The sequence below is a fragment of the Neofelis nebulosa genome, chromosome 13 (genome assembly GCF_028018385.1).
Source record: "Neofelis nebulosa isolate mNeoNeb1 chromosome 13, mNeoNeb1.pri, whole genome shotgun sequence".
NCBI classification, from domain to species: Eukaryota; Metazoa; Chordata; class Mammalia; order Carnivora; family Felidae; genus Neofelis; species Neofelis nebulosa.
In genome coordinates, this window is record NC_080794.1 from 21721398 (window position 1) to 21741553 (window position 20156).

At 50.8% G+C, this 20156-nt stretch overlaps 1 pseudogene; it reads right to left on the reverse strand.

Annotated features, from left to right (window-relative positions):
• The window catches only part of LOC131492390 (src substrate cortactin-like), a 62178-nt pseudogene that overhangs the window by 1221 nt on the left and 40801 nt on the right, over positions 1 to 20156 (reverse strand).

Genomic DNA, 20156 nt, shown 5'->3' on the forward strand with positions numbered 1-20156 from the left:
ATCACTCTGTGTTCATCATGACAAGGACACCGTTCAAACACCATCACCGATTTCACCACCCCCCAGTGCATCCCACCACCCCTATGGTACTATCAGATTGTTTCATCTTAAGAGTCTGTTTCTTCATTGTTCTCTCTCTCTCTGTCTCACTCTGTCTCTCAGTGTTTCCATTTGCTTGTCTGTTACTTCAATTAAACATATGAGTAAAATTACTGGATGGTACTTGCCTTTTTCTGGTTGACTTCTTTCCCATACCATCATATTCTCTACCTCCATCTGGGTCCTATAGTTGGATGTATATCTATATCAATATCTAAATCTATATCTATATCTATATAATCGATATATATTGATATATGAATAAATATATATGTTTACATATATCTATATATCTATAGATCCATATAAACATATAGAGATGTAGATACATTCATGGATATAGTCATGGATATATATGTATAGGTATGTAATTATGTATATAAATATGTAAAGACGTATATGGGTATATGTGGATATATAAATATATATATACACATATGTTTGGATATAAATGAATACACATATGGATATGTATTTTGATATATATATAAGTACATGTATATGGATATATACAGACATATATATGAATATATATATCAATCATATATATCCATATATATATCCATATATCCATATCCATGTATATATATACATGTATATCAGTGATATATATATATATATATCCATATATATCAGTGATATATATATATCCATGTATATCAGTGATATATATATATATGTATATATATCAGCAAAAACAAGGAATGAATACTTTCCATTTGCAGGGACATGTTTGAAGTAGTTAGTATTCTGCTAAGCGAAATAAGTCTGTGAGATAAAGACAAATCCCATGCAATACTTTCACTCATATGTAGAATTGAAGAAACAAAGAAGCACAGGGAAAAGGTAAGGGATAAATTGAAACTCTATTAGGATTCACTGCCACGGACATTTGAGAAATTCATTACGGAAACTGTCTCTCCCCACAACAGAAACAATTCATTCGTATTTTACAGACATTGGAAAATGTGGCCAACACTATCCCCAATCAGAAAGCAATCCTGGAATCATTAATGATTACCCAGCAATACTGCCCTTGGTTCCCCACACAAGGAACTTGTGGTCTTAACAATTGGGAACAAGTAGGGAAAACATTTAAAGCTGGGCATTCTGAGGGGGTAACATTCCCCCTGAGGTCATCCTCGCTTGGTCCATTGTTGACACTGCCCCCTCCCCTTCCGTTCACAGGATGTTTATACAGATGTCAAATTACCCCGAATAGAGGAAAGACCTGAGCTTTAGGACAGTCAGCCTGTGCCTTTGGTGCCTTTGCAGACAAGAGACACTCTCCCTCCCTCAAAGGGTGGGAGGATGTGGAGCCTCTAAAAACCTCACCGAGCAGTTCTGACAAAGTCCTCGCCCCCATGCAGAAGAGAACGCACGAAGGAACCCCATAAGGCTGGTCACTTCCAGCTGTTTCCGTCGTCAAGCAACATGGGCAATAGGTCCGTGAAGGCCTGCTCTTTCCGATAGGAAAAGAATGGCAACAATCAGTTCAGCTGCATGTCCATCACAGCCCTTTTACCACGGGCACTTTTAAAAAATACTCGTGCTACTTACTCCACGTGGCCCGGACTGGGGCTCTCTCATGAGCCTCATTTTGACTCCAGCCCAGTGTGCCGTCTGTGCCCACGAGGTTCAGGCAGCTTGTGTGGTTCCTGCCTTACAGACCTTTGATGCTGCTATTGCCGTGTCTTTCGAATGACTGTCTGCCACAGAACAGTCTAGCCAACCAAGGCAGCAAGCCCAGCTTCCACTCATTGTCAGAAACAATGCAGTGAAATGGTGTGGTGTATTTTACACAGGCGGTTTCTACTCCTACATGCCACGTCGGGGAGAGAGTCTGAACAGCACTGAAGACGATCCAAGACAAGGCCCTGATCAGCAGGGTGCACGGCGGGCAGAGGGGCGTGGGTAGCAGGCAGGGGGTGCGCACTCCAGGGCCAAGTCCACCGCCTCACGACAGACGGGCAGGCCAGTGACAGGAAGTGTCCCGCGGGAGCACCAGCAGCTTCCCTGGGCAAATGCCGAGCTGGTGGTGTTTCCAGTCGTGGGGTTTAATTCATCTTTTAAAGATCTCTGGGTTTTTAATTCATACGTGAGCTCTCTATTGTTAACGGTTGGCAATGATTTTCAAAATCTGAAACGTGCACGGGCACCTGGGTGGCTCATTTGGTGAAGCATCAGACTCCTGGTTTCACAATCAAGTCATGATCTCGTGGCTTGTGAGTTTAAGCACCACGTCAGGCTCTGCACTGACAGTGTGGAGCCTCCTTGGAAATCTCTCTCTCCCTCTCTCTGCCGCTTCCCAGTTTATTATAAATAAATAAATAAATAAATACATGCATGAATACACACATACACACATACATAAATGAATAAATAAACAAACAAAGAAAGAAATAAACGAAGAAAATCACACAAAATTTAAACGTGCATGAACTCCTGGTGACTCAGGTGTGCGAGCTATTGACTTGTGATATAGGGGTTGTATGTTTGAGCAGCACACGTGTGTACGGATGACTTCAAAAAGATAAAATCTTTATGAACATTTCTAACATGCACGCGAAATAAAACATTGCAAAAGAGCCAACAATCTGCAGCCTCTGCGGGAGGGTACTGCGTCTCTAACACACCCCGCATGCACACATCAGTGTATAACTGATGCCTGGCAGGGATTTTAACGAGGGACAGGAAAACCAGCAGGGCCTGCAGGGACAATCTGGCAGCATCCACCAAAATTTTACATTCCACCTTCCGTGACCCGGCAATTCCTCTTCTAGAAATTTATGCTTCTTAATAATCACTAATGTCTATGACACAAGAGAACAAGGTTTTTAACTTCAAAAACTGCATAGCGCCTGGATCCCATGGTCCAGAGAAGAAGGAAGTAGCTTGGGAGACTTGGGCCCTTCACGGGACTGGGGTTGAGCTGGCATCCGAAGGACGACAATCCCCCTAAAGCCATGGAAGAGACAGGAGTGCTCTCACATGTTCAGGTAAAAAGGCTGGGAGTGTAATGTGGGCCTGTCTCCCCGGGTCCTATTCTGGGGACGCAGGAGGCGTCCCACACGACGGGGCCCCAAGCGGTGAGGACGTGCTGCCACAGGCTGACCTTTCTGTGACTCGTGTCTCTCGGTCATGCCCTGGAGATTGAAGTCCACGACACTCTTGTCCACGTGCTTTGCCTTGAGGCTGTACTTGATGCCAAAGTCGCTCGAGTAATTTGAGGGGACTGGACAGGGGTCGGGGACAAAGACCGACGATGGACTGGTCTCTCGTCTATCACTCACGACAGCAACATTCCGGAATTAGGAGTCACCAGGACATGACGCACACGTATGAAAACACCACCCACGGTCACACATCAGTGAGCCGGCCTCGGCCTACAACTTGTGCCCTGGGCAGCGAGGACCCCAAGCCTGTGATGGGTACCTGCTTCTTGGGGCAGAAACGAGCCGCGTTCCCACTCGGGAAACTAACCCTTTGGAAGCTACTCACTTACCATCCCTTTCCAAAGGGACAGGAAATGCCCACACCTGGCCACAGCACCCGCGCCCTGGCTCATCTGATGACAAGCAAGAGGCGGAAGAAACCGGCTTGCTCAAGACACATCAAGTCCTCTGAGAAGGTGACACTCTTTCATTGGTAAAAAAGGTTCTACAACATGGGCACAACTGAAAGGTCAGCCAGTGACGTATTCGAGAGCACCCGTGTCCAGTAAAAGTGAACCATCATTAATTGAAAGGCTCGGGTTTACATTGTTGGGGGAGAAGATAGCTCTTCACTGACCAGGCCCCAGAGCCGACTGTCCAGGGAACACTGCTCAGAAAGACAGCTTCCGTGGCGGTGACACAGGACCCACGCACCCGGAGAGCACAGTCTCCCCCAGAGGAGACACCGCACTCCCCAGGAAACCACCTCCGGGGACATTGGCTTCTCCCCCTGCTCGACTGGCCTCAGGCCTTAGCTTTCTGAGAGGCGTGTTTCTCAGTTTTCCCCTGGTATTCAAAACCCACAACAGAGTGCAATTACCACAAGAAGGGAAACACGTTTTTAGAGGTCTCCAAAACAGGTCATCTGATCCCAGAATGCGTGTGAAAGGTTTGAAACCACAAACCGTGTTATTTTTTGACCTCTGCCTTCCTAAGCCATGGGCAGGCCTGCCTCACGCGCAAAGCTCTGGGGATGGAAACTTTCGGCCAGGAAACATTCTGCAACGCCCAGTAGGCAGTGCGGGTGGACCGGTAGCCACCTGCAGGCCCTGCACGGCAAGTTGTGCTCGTGGACTTCAGCCCCGCAATGCCAACCCTCGGCGACCCCCTCCCGCCACAAGCACACCTGCTTTCCCATGAGCTCTTCCAAGAACAATACTATCATCAGTAACCACAACGGGCATGGTGGGGGGGCATCTGCGCACACGGCCCTAGGAGACATGAATCCCCGTCGCCCCGTTTTACAAGCAGGTAACGCAGAACCGCAGCTGACATGTGGTAAAGCCTGAATGCAGACAGAGGGTTAACTCCAAAACCCAACTGCTGTGATGTAAAACAGGGTATACACGGCCCTCAGTCAGAGACTGAGAGACTGAGGCCCAGAGGCGCCAGGACACCGGGCCTTAGCCCTGGAAACGGGCACGTGTGCGGCACTCTGCCATGTCTGCCCTGAACACCACCGGGTCACAGTGATACCCATGCAGGGAGCCTGGTTAGAAATGGTCCCCACGGGCACGGTCTTAGGCAGTGGAAGGCTGTCTGTCCCTGGTCTATGTGATCTGTAGATACCAATGTGGGGGATTTCTACAAGAAACAGTGTTCCTCTTCTCACTTGTTAACCTGGAACATCATCTGAGTCAGGGACTGGGGCGGGGGGCTTCTAGAAGCTCTGCACCTGGACGGCACCCCACAGGCCTGAGTCGAGGTGCTATCTCGAGAGGCCCAGTGCATTCCCTGGTCTAGAGGGAGGGGCTCCGTCACCTGCACTCTGGTTCCCATGACGCCTCACTCACCTGGTCAACTCTGCCCACCTGGACACCAAACTTGCCTCCAATGCCCCTGATGGACTGGATCTGGGACGAGTGCTTGGAGAGCTTCGACTGATACTCGTGGCCGACAGCTGACTGAAACAGGTCACAGAGCAAAGGTGTCAGCTGCCGGGCATAGCAGCTGTATCAGACACCCCCGGGCATGGTCCTCGGGGAACAGGCCCCCACCTTTGTCCACACCAGGGCTCCTCCTGGGAACAGGCTCTGTGTGCAAGCTGGTGGAGGAGGGATCCCGGAAGCCAGCCAAGACCCTACCAGGTGGGGATTGTGATCTGAGGGGCGTGGGGAAAGGGCCACGAGGCCGGGACCCTCCCCAGCCGAGTCTGACACCTGGCACCCACAGATGGCGATACAATCGCTAGCTCTGTAAAGCGAGGCACTTGCCCACCGTGTGGCATAGGAATGAGGACCAGAGATTTGCGGCGACAGGCGGAGACAGACTCACGCTCTTGGTGACACCATGCACTCCACCACTCTACACAGAAACTGCAATTGCAACGCCTGCTCTATCCACATACAGGGTCTGCCACGCAGGAAAGTCTAGGCTTCCCGCCACTCTGGCCTCGGTGGGACCAGCTACCCGGGCATCACAGCACTTTGCAAACAAAGCTTCTGGAATGCAGCCCCCACCGAGCATTTATATACAAGCCCGTTTCTGAGATCTGCCCACCAAGTTCAGTAAATGCCAGATGTCCCACATCCTCCAAAGCTGAAAATATGGACTACCGAGCTCCCAGGCAGCCCCGGCCCTGCCTGGCCTCCCAGTACCAGGCTCTGTCCCCAGTGTGGACGGCCCAGACGTGTGACCCAGTGCGGGCATCTGAACCTTCCCTCTTACTGCCTGGGACACGGCACATACACACCCCTCCACCTGGTCTCTCCAGGGCCGTACAAGATACCTGGGTCAGGAGAGGCCGGGGTGAAGAGGAAATCAGGAGGCCCTTCTCAGCACAGTTCAAGGGAGAGAGTGGCGAGGTTTATTCCAAACTTCGGAGCCCTGCCACTCTCTCCCCTCCCCGGCTCTGCTCTGATGTCCATCCTGCCTGGAGACCTGAGGCACACTGGCCTCCCACAGCCTCTGGGTTTTTACTCAAAAGTGCTGACAAAGCTCCCCTGGAGGACAGCCTGCGGAAGGGACTCCCCAGCACAAAACTTAGCAGAAAGGAGTTGTAAGAGAGCTTTTCTAAGAGTACTGCCAGACAGGCAGAGTGGCAATTTTTCCAAGTTTTTTCTTTAATCAAAACAGGTTGATCCAACTGAGAAAATCATGCCTATAACTAGGCATCAGCACCAGGGAGGGCGTGGTCTGGAAGCCTAGTCTCATGGCCCAGGCAGGAGGTTTGGCCGAGGCCAGGAACGAGCCGAGGAGCGAGAGCAGGAATGAGGTCCACCTCACTGGCTCACCCGCAGACAAGGGCTGGATGCCAGACAGCAGTGCGCACTGGGCCTGGCGGCTGCCACACCTGCCCAGGCCACACTCGTGCAAACAGTGCCTGCCTGAGCAGAGTTTTCCTCTCCAAGACTCCATCACATTCTCCTCAAATCTTAACACAGGGATCTCAGGGCTCTTTCCAACTCAGAGAGGACAGGTTACAAAGAACTTCAGAGATATGTGTTTTTGAATCTCATTTTTTAAACTTTATTTTTTATTTTGACTGAGACAAAGACAGAGCATTTCAGGGAGTGCAGAGATATTGAGAGAGAGAGAATCCCTAGGAGGCTCTGCACTGACAGGAGACAGCCCGATGCAGTGCTCAAACCCAGGAACCGTGAGATCATGACCTGAGCCGAAACCGGGACTCAGACACATAATAGACTGAGCCACCTAGATTTCTGACAAGTTGGTCCAATCTGGAAGAGCTGGAAGCCAACTTGCCTACAGGTGCAGGGAGGCACGGAGAGAGGGGCTGTGAGCCCATGGCAGCACCCCACCAAATTCGTCTGTAAGGGCAGTCTCCCCACTATACCAGGTGTAGACACCTGGGCAGTTCCGTCAGCTGTCTGGGTACCATCACCGCAGCGGCTGGTAACTCATGAGATATCGCTGAGCGCCTGCACGGTGCCAGGCCAGGCACGAGGTAAGGAAGACAGGCCCCAGCCCCAGAGAGCCTCCACGGAAATACAGTAATGTCCAGGGTGAGTGAAGGACCACAGGCAGAAGACACGGGGGAAAGGCAGCTGCAGACAGGCTGGCGGGAAGGAGGGCTCCTCAGGGAAGCTTCGGGGTCCAGTAAGGACAGAGCCCAAGGTGTTGAGAGGACAACAGAAGCAGAGAAACCAGCAGTGACAGCTTTGTTGTTACTGCCATCAAGTTTCTCCTTGATAGATTCATTGTTTGCCCCAATGTGTCATTTTGCCAACCCAGAGCTAGAGACCCAGACAGACCATGAATTTCTCTCCGTTTCAAATCCCTACAACCCCATGGGCACAGGCTTTGTTTCCGGAAGGAAAGGCTTCAACCTGTTTCTCTCACTGTCCCAAGCACACGGGCGGTGACGGGTTGTCTGTTTGTACTGCAAAAGGCAACCAGGCAACTTTGTAGAATCCAAAGATGATTCCACTCCCCACTCTGCCTGTCTAGGTATCTCCGGGAATGACAGTCACACCAGGAAACGTCCCTGTCTGTTTCCTGTAGCTCACTCTTGGTCCAACCCCAGCGTAGGCAAATTCCAGACCTGGTGTTCGGTGCCCTTAGGACCCCCTAAATATATGCTCTGTGTGAACACAGTTCAGCGTGGCTCACTGTGACCCAGTGGTGCAGTTCTGCACTTGGCTCAACACTGAGTCCGATCTGAGCAGCATCTGGAATTACAAGGGATAGGTTAGAATTATAGACCAGAAATTCCGTATCAGCTGATGGCTTCCCTTCTGTGCATAACAGAGGCAGACATCTGTTGGGCCAGAATAAGAGACACTGCTCAAACTGGGAAATTCACATCTACAGGGAGGTCTGCAAATGTATACAGGTACCTCCCTGGAGAAACATGTAACACATCACCCCGCTACACCGTAGTCTCTTGCAAGGGGCGTGGAATAGAGCGGACGAGCTCCGGGTGTCTCAGGACAGAGGATGCAAAGTGCCACCAAAGGCTGATGTGTGCAGTCAACCATGCTGAGCCCTATAGCTGGATGGCAGAGGAGGCTTGCCCACTGTCCTCAGTGAGTGCTCTCTCCCGGACTCACGGGAAGTGACTCTACACAGAGGGCCAGGTTAGACTGTTCTGTCAAGGTCGTCAGTGCCTGAAGGACAGCAAAGCACCTGCTGGCTGAAGCCTCGCCCGCACACTGAAGGACAGCCCCAGGTCTGGTTCTGGCACCAGCTGGCTGAAGGCTAGCCTACGCCGTGAAGGAGAGTCTCTGATCTGGTTCTGGTCTACAGACTGGCACAGATTAGGCTCGTGGTGAACTGGGGGCAGCAGTGACACCAACACCCACACTCAAGATGCTTCTGGGCTTCTGTCCTCCACCCAGAGCCCCCCCACCACCCCCCAGTAAGGCCTTCTGCCACATTGCCCACACCCCGGCACACATGAGAATCCTAAAAGAGCTTCTAAAATGCAGGAACACCTCATGAGAAAGGTCAGTCAACAGAGGAGGATCTCACCTTCAACGCATGGACTCAACGCTCTTCTGCAAGAAGTCTGAGCCCCTACTTCGCCAACTCTGTGCCCGCAGTGAAACGGCACATGCTGCCAACACTGACCTTGTCCATCCAGTCCTGCCACATGCCGAACTTCCTGCCATAACCATGAGAGGCTTTTGTTCCTCTTTCAAGCTCTTTTCCTTGAGGGTCTCGTGTTCTTAAAACTCATTCTCTCTCAACTTCTGTATGCTTGAAGGGAAGGAAGGGAAGGGAAGAGAAGAGAAGAGAAGAGAAGAGAAGAGAAGAAAGAGAAGGGAAGAGAAGAGAAGAGAAGAGAGAAGAAGAGAAGAGAAGAGACAGAACTGGGAAGGTGGGAGGCTGTCGGTGCCTTCTAAGACGACACGTGAGGTCACGTGGTGGGATCTCTACACCACTAGGCCCCATTCCTCCACACCCCCAGTCCCTGCCTTTGCCAGTCTCCCCTTAGTCTGCCAGGCCCATCTTGTCAGTAGGACTCAGAGTCAAGTCTACAGGGAAAACAGAAACTAATGTGCTCCGCCCGGAGCACAGGGGGAGTCATCCCAAATCCAAGAGTAGCTGTACTAAAATGGGAATTTTCTATATTCATATGGAGAAAAGGTTCTCTTTCATCAGGTAGCGGGATTAGGAGAAGCACTTTGCAAGCCTCAGCTCATAGCAGAGGGGGAAAGCAAGTCAACAATCCCACATCGCAGAGACTTTGAGGACACTAGTCAAAGACAGTGAGGCAAAAAGTTTAGACAACATCTCTTTACTTGAAGTACTACTGGGTTTACATATTCTTACATATTCGAAGGTGACCTAAGAGACTATCAGAATTTATCATCTAAAGCCCCTTTCTACATTTAACACTGGGAATAGTGAAGCAGATCCCAAGCTGTGGTCAAAATATGGCAGGTCAAGAAGCCTTTAGAGCTGTCGCAATCAGGGGACCACAAAATGGCACAAAGACCACCCCACAGGGCTGTCCAGGGGTCACCACGTCCACACATCTGGATGGCAATCCCAGAGTATAACGAAAAAGCAAACCAGCCCTGGCCACTGCCCAGTGTCCTTGGGAATGGTGATGGGGGTAGAACCGGCTCCAAGACCTGGAGCCAGCCACAGGGTGCCCACAACTGTCCCAGGGGTTCTCCCAACATCCAGCATGTTTCAAAGCCACGGGAACAGAAACGACGATGAGAGCAATGGTGACTTCACCGGCTCGGGAGTCGGCTCCCAGGGCCTCCACATTCTCACGTGGCTTCTGTGGAGGTGTGGGCTCAGCAAGTCAGGGAGGAACCTACACTTGTGTCTAAAATACCCACACGACAGACTTCGCACTCTTTTGGGGATGATTTCCTGGCACTGCCTCAGCCAAGAACAGCTTCATTTTCCTGAAAGATATTGGGGCCAAGGAAGTCAAGCACCACAGGTGACCAAACAGATCAGAGGGATGGTCCCTCACAGTAGGGACGGGAAGGTCCAATCGGAAGCCGGTGCAGCCTAAAGAAAAGTCTGAGCACAGTTTCAAGGCTCCTTTTACCTACACTTCCTGACTAGGAAACACCACCGGGAGAGGTGGCAGCGTAAGGCCATGCCGAGTCAGGTGCAGGGCCCGCTCTCCCACGGGACAATCCCTCGGCTCTCCTATTTGGGGCTTTTCATGAGAATATGGGACTTAGAAAGCAGCTCCCCAGTATACCCCACGTGCAGTGACAAAGCAGGAAAATTAGAGTCGTGGAGGGGAGTTTAACTTCGAAAGTATTCAAAGACATGGTGTGTGGCAGGAACACCCACTTGCAGAGAGCGTAGGTGAACGAGTCCTTGATGAAATCTCCCCTCTTGAAGACAAGATGCTTGAATCATCAATACTGTTTGTGATGGGAGATTCTAAGCCACCACGTACCTACGCGAACACATGTATAGAAGCACAGAGTCATGTGTTGTGGGAACATCAGCTCCCAAGACAGACCAAGTCGTGCCAGTGTGGGTTCACAGGAAAGCTGTGTCCCCCTGGTCTGTGTCTCTGCCTTTCAAAAGACCAATTTCACTCCAGCATTAAGATAGTCTCTTCCTTGATGTGCTCATGGTGCCCAGAAACTTTCACGGTCTTGGCCCCCATCTCTGCTCCTTTCCACTTACATCATTCAGAAAAGTGTAGTCAATGAGGAGTGAAGCCCACACAGGGGATTGTAAGAAACACAAAACCCAAATGAAAACAAGAGGAAAATCACCTTTGGGAAAAAGGAGACAGAAGGACACTGGTTACTCATAGCACAAAATAAGGTCAGTCTCCCATGGGTCTCATCAGCACCCCCTCTCCCTGGGGAATGGACATGGTGTGGCCTTCCTAAGATTCCACATCTGAAAGAGCAGGGCCCGGGGTCAGGGACACCTGGGAGAACGGCTCTCAGAGGCCACAACAAGCTCTCTGGCCACAGTGTGACAGCTCTAAGCTTGGGGGGGCTGGGCAGCCGGGCCACCAAATGCCCACCCACAACCCCGTGCAGGAATGACTACATCAGACACAAAAGAAACATCATGTGGGATTTCTAACACTGCTTTCAAAGGGCATCTGAGACCATCAGAAACATTCCGGCTTCAATTCAGTTAAGAAAATGTTCTGGAAAACAAAAAGTCACCCATGCAGTTAAGTCATCCATTAAGAATGCACCCATCCAGGGGCACCTGGGGGCCTCAGTCTGTTAAGCATCCGACTTTGGCTGAGGTCATTATATTGCCACTCATGAGTCCCAGCCCCACATTGGGTCTGCGCTGTCAGTGCAGAACCCACTTTGGATCCTCTGTCTCCCTCGCTCCCTGCCCCTCCCCCGTTGTGGCTCTCTCTCTCTCTCTCTCTCTCTCATTAATAAACATCAATAAAGTAAAGAAAGCAAGCAAGTAAGAAAGAAAACATGCCTTCACTAAGTCATGACAATAGTGTTGTCCAAACATGAAGGAGCCCAACAACGTGAGCGATTCCTCGGTTCCATGGACTTTCTCACTTCAAAGAAACAACAGGAATCATTTTGATATCAAGTACTTCCTGGAAGGGTAATAGTGACATCCCTAACTCAGGCTCTGACAATCGTGTCCGTTTTTTCAAGTGATTTCTTGGAGGGCTGCTTCACACCTCGCGGGGGAAATATCTGGCTGGTACAATGTGGACTTTTCTCCTACTGGGAATCTCAGAGGATGTGCTGTCCCCTCCACCTCCAGCACATGAGTGCTAGAAGGGTCCATCTGGCACCGAGACCAAGGACAGCAGACTCACACCTGAACAGGACAAGACTCTTCCCACCCGCAAATGTAAAATCGAACTTTCACGGGTTTCAAGAGAAACTATGTATGAGAACCGACTCGTTTTCCACACCAGTACTAGTAAGACTTCACCTGGGCCAGGAAGCAAATGAAACACTATTTTAAGTCGATCAAGGGGAAACTACACCCATGTGTCTCAACTGGGGACACCCAGTGGGTGCTTTTTGGGGTGCCACACTAGGGTGCTCCTGGGGCTTGAATTCAGCCAGAACAAAAGCCTGTGTGGACCCGCCCCCTCCAGCTCTACTGGGTCTCAAGTCCAAATCCGGGATGGCAGCGAGGGGCAAATCAGGGCACAGCTCTCAAGTGCCCAGATGCGACCCCTGTCACTGTGCCCTGAAAGGGCAACAGTTTGCTAGCAGGTAAGGCAGGATCCACACTGTCCCTTCAAGGCCACCTCAAATCTCGCTCCCGTCTCTCTAGGTATCCTAAGCCTGGCACGAATTTCCCAGATGCAATCTACTGTGGACGCGGTTTTAAACATCAGACTCAAATCTCAGTCCTGGGAGGGGAAACCAGGCAGTGTCTCGCCGGGGCGCCCATTCACAAACGAAACAATGGCAGACCGGAAGTTGTGTGATTTGTACACAGTCTCTGCCTCTCCAGTCAAGTGTGCCCCATGGCCCCGAGCTGGGAAGAGGCCACCCAACTGCATGCACGACTTAAGCTGCCTGCAGTTCGGACCAGGGGAAACTGTCACACAAAAGGACAGGGTCTCTGGGGAGGGCCGGTGAGGCTAAATCTCCCGGAGGGTGAAGGTGAAAGAGGGCTTTGCCTGTTGTTCTAGACTCATGAGGAAAACTCGGCAAGGCCACACCATTCCTGGCCCTTCTGGAAGCCAGCCTCATCAGAGGGCAGGGTGAGCACCTGTGCCTGATTCCTCACATCCTGCCTGGCAGCCATGCCCACAGTCCATATGCTCCTGCTCCCCAGCTCCTGAGTTCTCTTTGAAAACCACAGGCAACAGAGGAAACGGAGCTGGATTTTTAAAATGTCATTTATTTATATTGATTGATTGATTGATTGATTGATAGGTAATCTCTACACCTAACGTGGGACTCAATCTCACGACCCTGTGACCCCGAGATCAAGAGTCACATGCTGGTCCAACAGAGCCAGCCAGGCGCCCTCTTGACTTTACCTTATAAACAACAAAATATCCTCCCAGAAAAAATTTCTATCCTGATCTGATCTCCGCACACCCAAAGGGAGAATCCCCTCCCCATCCTTGCCCAGGGACTCACTGCTGTGGTCTGAGGGGAAGGAATACCATGGTGACAAGGCACAGACTTTTCTTTTTTGTTTTAATTTTCTGTTTTTGTTTTGTTTTGTTTTGTTTTATAATTTACCTCCAAATTGGTTAGCATATACTGCAACAATGATTTCAGGAGTACATTCCTTAGTGCCCTTTACCCATTTAGCCCATCCCCCCTCACAACCCCTCCAGTATCCCTCAGTGTGTTCTCCATATTTATGAGTCTCTTCTGTTTTGTCCCCCTCCCTGTTTTTATATTAGTTTTGTTTCCCTTCCCTTATGTTCATCCCTTTTGTCTCTTGAAGTCCTCATATGAGTGAAGTCATATGATTTTTGTCTTTCTCTGACTAATTTCACTTAGCATAATATCCTCCAGTTCCATGCATGTAACTGCAAATGGCAAGATTTCATTCATTTTGATAAGGCACAGACCTTTCTTCCTGGCGGAAGGTGAGAGGCTGCTCACAGGTCTCTCTCTGAAACCCAGCGATCCACTGAGGAACTCCCAGGCATCTGGAGGGATCCGTGTGTAACACGATGAAGAGTAAAAACGTCAGGAGGACGTCTGCCGCCAGGGCAAGTCGTCAGGCGTGCAGACCTTTTCAGGACTCCAGGACATCCTTTCACACTTCACACGGCTTTGTGAAGAAATCCGAAGGAGGGAAGGAGGAAGTGCATTTGGCTAACGAAATAGCTCAACTGGTTTTCAGACACATTGAGAAAATACAGAAAATAACAAGCTTCCAAAGATTTATAGCTGCATAAAGTTTTCTCTTCGTGCCAACAGAAATCATTACTGCAACCTGCCAGCATACATCTTCTCATGGCTTCCAATGTTTGTTCCTTGTAAATGAGGACTTTGCCACAAGTGAAAAAATCTATTACTGTAAGTTAAACACATACACTCGCAAACACACACATCCACACACACCCATCCCCCCCCCCCCCGCCCAAACACACACAAAAGGGCCACCTGCGTGACTAACCAGATTAAGCGTCCAACTTTCGACTCAGGTCATGATCTCGAGGTTTGTGGGTTCGAGCCCTGCGTCCACCTCTGGGCTGTAAGCCGGGAGCCTGAAGCCTGCTTCTGATTCTGTGTCTCCCTCTCTCTCTGCTCCTCCCCTTCTCACATCCTATCTCCCTCTCTCAAAAATAAATAGACATGAAAAAATATATAAATAACCCAAGGAAACCTCTCTGAAGGGACTGTGATGAAGCTGAGAGACAAGCACAGCACAGGGACTGCTGTCTGGATTAGAGCAGGGTGACTCGGGGAACAAGGGAGAAGCCAGCTGCACTTCTCATGAACGGTCACTGCGACTGCAGAGAGACCAAGACACCAATTCATCAAGCCACCGACTCCCACAAATGATACACCAACCTCGACAGGCACTGCATTGTTAGGAATTACAGAGTAGAGAAATCAAGTCCTCTCTTCCCCTAGAAACAAGCCAGTGCCAAGCACGCACCGCTTCCATCTGTGAACAACTCTGTCACACAGGTTCCCGGAGCATCCCATCTACACATCCATTTGGTCAAGCATGTCACTGAGGCCGGCCCAGGCTCAAGGGGAGGCCTTAGACTCCACCTCTCAAAGGGAGTTGGAGACAAGCAACTACCTCCCATCGTGACTTTGATGTCATCATAGGCCACGTTTCAGCAGGTCTAAGACGTCACCACTTGTAGGAAGCATCCTGATGTCACACGAATCAAAATGTGAAAGCAAGGTCAAGGTGGAATCGTGACGTGTAGGACTTGCACGCTGATTTGTGATGGGAGACGTGTCTCCGCTGCCGGTGCAGCTCAAAGTTTGAACCCGGGCTACCTTACGTTCCAAAGTGAGGGCCAGGGAGCATCCAAAGTGAGGGCCAGGCTGAGACCATCTATCGCATGGAGGGGATCCCTGAACAGCTACTAACGTTTTCTATTCTAGAAACTTCTGCACAAATGCCAAAGGAAGATGTACAGTAAACCCTCATGAATGCATCACCCATCTTCCACCAGTATCAACCCACATGGTCACTTAATCATTGATGCATACCCTGACCTAACCCAGGGCATAGAATTCCCAGAGGGTGGGTGAGTTCACGTGTCAATCCCGGAGCATAAGGTGGCACCGTGAGCCCTTTGTGTTGTCCTCCTTGCAATCCACGTGGCTGAGCAATAAATATCGCTTTAGTACCTAGATGCCACTGGGTAAATCTGAAGTGGATGTGCCAGGGCTCACACTGAGCACACATGAGTTAGCAGGTAAGTAAGGGGACAAAACGGTTGTTTTGTCCGTTTTAGAATACTATCGCATGGGGAAGGGAGGGGAGTAAGAACCAGGGTGGGGGCAATTCGGCCACAGTTTTCCTTGAAATGATGTGTGTGGTGGCACTTTGAGCAAAACATGAAAAACAGGGGCACCTCGGTGGCTCCCTTGGCTGAGTGTCCAACTTCGACTCAGGTCATGATCTCACGATTCATGAGTTCAAGCCCTAGGTCGGGCTGTTTGGTGACAGCTCAGAGCATGGAGCCTTTTTCGGATTCTGTGTCTCCCTGACTCTCTTCCCCTCCCCCAGTTGCACTCTGTGTGTGTCTCTCTCTCCCTGTCAAAAATAAATAACCATTAAAAAATGTAAAAGAGGGGCGCCTGGGTGGCGCAGTCGGTTAAGCGTCCGACTTCAGCCAGGTCACGATCTCGCGGTCCGTGAGTTCGAGCCCCGCGTCGGGCTCTGGGCTGACAGCTCAGAGCCTGGAGCCTGTTTCAGATTCTGTGTCTCCCTCTCTCTCTGCCCCTCCCCCGTTCATGCTCTGTCTCTCTCTCTCTGTCCCAAAAATAAATTAAAAAAACATTAAAAAAAAAATTAAAAAAAAAATGTAAAAGAAACAAAAACCAGGGTCACTCAGCTGCCACAGTCAGGGGAGTATACAACTCTTGATACCTGGGTCGTGGGTCTGTGCAGAAGTTACTTAACATCTTTGAAAATAAATCGAAATTAGGAGTACCTGGGTGGCCCAGTCAATTAAGCACCTGACTCTTGATTTCAGCTCAGATCATGATCTCTCTGTTGGTGAAAAAGTTCCCATATCAGGTTTGTGCTGACATTGGAGGCCCTGCTTGGGACTCTCTCTCCGTCTCTCTGACCCTCCTCCCCTCTCCTCTCTCTCAAAAGAAATCGTTTTTGAAATTTAAAAATTAACATGAATAAAAAAGAAAATAAGATGTTGGAGACTAAGACAACCTTAGCCCTCTATTTTTGCTATGTGACAATGCCTTACTCACTGCTTTAATTACAAGTGAAACATTTTTTTAATTTTTGTAACTTTATTTTTATAACTTGGAGACAGAGCACATGCATGAGTGGGGGAGGGGAGAGAGAGAATCCCAAGCAGGGTCTGTGCTGTCAGCCCAGGGCTCGAGGCGGGCCTCAAACCCATAAACCATGAGATCGTGACCTGAGCCGAGGTCAAGAGTCAGACGCTCAACCAACTGAGTCACCCAGGCTACCCTAATTAAAAAATTTTAAATTAATGGACATTATTTTATTCTCCTGAAAATGTTTACAAATAGCTTTAACTTAAGCTTCCGAGAGCATCCTGGCCTGAAAACCAGAGCCATGGCCCTGAAGCACAGAGACTAGGCTGTGGGCCTCCCCTCAGCACCAGGGGAGAAAGGTTCTGTTCGCCTCCTCTAAGGATGGCTGGCCGGACGCACTGAAAACAATCCAAGCAAGCGGGACAGCAGCCACCGGTTGCACAGGCGAGGCTGACCTACCCTCTAACTGCTGGATGTGCTCTGGTGTGTGTGCCCTGAAACCCTGTGGGCGGCCACCATGCCCATGGCTCACAGCGGACGGGGGCCTTGGAGGCGGCACCGTGGGACACAGGCCTCCCTGCACCTGGCCCTCACCACAGCCCAGCCTGGCTGGCATCCTGGCGTCCAGGCCTGATGCTGCTTCCTCTCACGTGTGGGCAGGATGGTTTGCTCCTGCATCACTGTCTCCCCCGCACGTCCTAGTGCCTTTCCAGAGTGGTTCCTGTCCAGGGGTCCCTGAAAGTGCCTTCTACCAAAGCAGAGAACACTCACCCCCACCAAGCACATGCACGCTCGTGGCTAGGAGAGGCACACCACACTCGAGTGAGAAGATCAACCGGCAGTAATCCTGGTGCACGCCAGAGGTCCTCTTGACCATTTTCCATCTTCCGCTTTCTTCCTGGATAGTCTAGGGCCTGTCATGTGACCCGAGAGTCCTCTTCCCCGTGGGAGGGTTGGGCCCGTCCTCTCCACCCTGATGCCTCCGGGGTAGGACTAGGCAGAGCAGGCCTTCTCCAGAAACGGGTGGACTGGGGAGGTGGTCCCTCTATGTCCAAATCTCTGGAACCTGTGCACGTGACTTTATTTGGAAAAGCAGGCTTTGTAAGTGCAGCTACGTGGAGGACCTGGAGACCACCCTGGACTCCCTGGGGAGGGGGCTGGGGAGTACACGGATGAATGTTCTTAAAAGAGGAGTCAGGTAAGATCCACCGAGAAGGGACAGGGCATGGGGCCCAGCAAGCACCGAAGCCGGGCAGGGTGGAGCCTCCCTGCTCCCGCTGAAATCTGCCCATGCACCCGGTGGTGTGGACACAGCGCTGGCCTCAAGTCAGGACGGGGAAAGGTGCCACAGGAAGACAAGGAGGAGAATCAGAAGAATCCACGCCACTTCTTCCCACCGAGGACTCAAGCGACAGGGGGGTAAGAGAAAGCAGAACGTCAGGGATGTTGAGAAACACCATCAAGTGAAGCCACATCATCAGGAAGGAGGCAACAATCCCTCTTGGGCATGCGCCTGCTGCCCCTCTGCAGAGGCCATGGGGACAGACCCCTCCCGGTACCGCGGAGCACCCACCTGGGAGGTAGCAGGACTCGGCCAGCAAAAGGCGAGGAGGAAAGTGTGAAGTCACAATTGCATTCAGAACACTCGACGTGACACACAAGAAAGGACCTTAGGGGCAGCAGTGATGAAGGTAGAGAGGCCTCAAGGAGGAGTGTGTAGCGGTAGGAGAGTCAAGGGTATTCGGTGGGACCTGGCGGGTCTGTGGAAAGGCCTGCAAGCCCCGGAACATTCAGTATGGGGCGAGCACAGCCAAGGATGGCTAACGCGTGTTCTCAGAGAGGCCACACCCCTCGGACATCTGCTCGGTGCTTGGTCTGTTTCTCAACTGACATTTCTTTGTTCAGCATCATTGGATTCACCAAATCAAGTTTTAATAAACCGCGTGCAACCTAATGTACCTGTGGGGAATTGGTCTGTTTCCGGAAACTCGCAGATGCCGAAGGCTTGCCCAGCTTTGGTGGAGAAAAAAACAGAATCTTAGATGGAAAACGCAGGGAAGCACTTTGTTGTTCCAAACCTCACACTTAACACTAAGGACCAGGAAGTGCAGAAACTAAAGATCAGCCAGCAAAGGTTCTCAACAGGAAGACACAGAATGACCTAACTATGCCTTGACAGAAAGGAGAAGGGAAGTCTTACTCCACAGAAAGTAACTATGTGTCCTTCACAGTTAGTAAACGATCGGCCCTGGCGGGAGAGACAGTACAGGAAGAGGAAATCCCAGCGATTGTCAGCTGTGCCGTCCACACAAGGCCCACGGGTCAGGGCGTCCATCCCTTGACCCAATGACCATAAGCTCTCTGTGGCGGGGAGGGAAGGAACCATCCCAGAGTCGCCTGAGCTATGAGGGATCTTGTGCCACAGCCTCCTGAGTTGGCCTCGTGAGGGCTGCTTCGGAATCTGTGTCTTCTCCTGTCTCTTCCCCTCCCATGCTCATGCTCTGTCTCTCTGTCTCTCAATAATAAATAAACATAAAAAACGTAAGGAAAATCTACAAATGGGGAATGAGGTCCACTCTTTAAACTTGTTCACAAACAAATGTAAAAATTTGATTTCCGTAAGAACAGTAAGACCTTTATTAGAGTTGCACTACATAATTTCCAGGGTCTCGCGTCTTCCTCCTGGGTGCACACCCAGCACTCTGCCCCGCGGTGGGAGCCCAGTGCTTCCTGATTGGTCTTCTGAGAGTTGTGGTGCCAGGGAGCTCAGGGTGGGTGTGGGGCAGGGGTGGGGGAATGACTGGCCCAGGGCCCCCCCCGCCCAGGCTTGCCACGGCCTCAGCTCCCAGGTTCTGCGGGTCACTCCAGGCAAGCTGCCCAGGCCCCCAGGACTAGGCTCTGATAGAGCCAACACACTGAGGACACCCACGATGCCTAGCTGTAGTAGGTGGAAGAGCACACTAATATTCAAGCAGATAAGCAGAAGTTAGGAGTCCTCATAGATCATTGAAGTCTGAGCGCGCCACAGCCTTGTTACATACGAAGTCGGCCATTCTCCACCATTGTTCACATTCCAGTCAAAGAGCCTCCCGTAGCGCCGTCGCCGAGGGGCTGGGGCAGGTCAGCATGTCACGGACCGACGACCAGCTGCATCTTCTTTGGCTGCATAGAGGACAGACAGGAAGTGGCCCAGAAGTCTGCAGGGAGAGTCTCTGCTGACCCAGCAGCTAAGTCACAAATGTCCTTGGGTCTACACTGTTTTCTCCAAGAAGGTGCCTTCCTAAAGTTTTGTCATCCTCCAGAAATCAAGACTGATTGGAAATTAAAAAACAAAAGTGTATACTAAAGTTACCAGCCCTTTAAAATGACCTCGCTCTGCAATTTTGTTTACAGGTATTTACCCACATTCCTGACAGCCATCGGGCCCCCTGCCCAGAAGGCAGTCCCAGGGGGTAAAGGGAGACAGGGCCACACTTGTGCCAGGACCCCGACCGGGCACAAGTCAGCAGAATCCTGGGCTGCCTGGGCC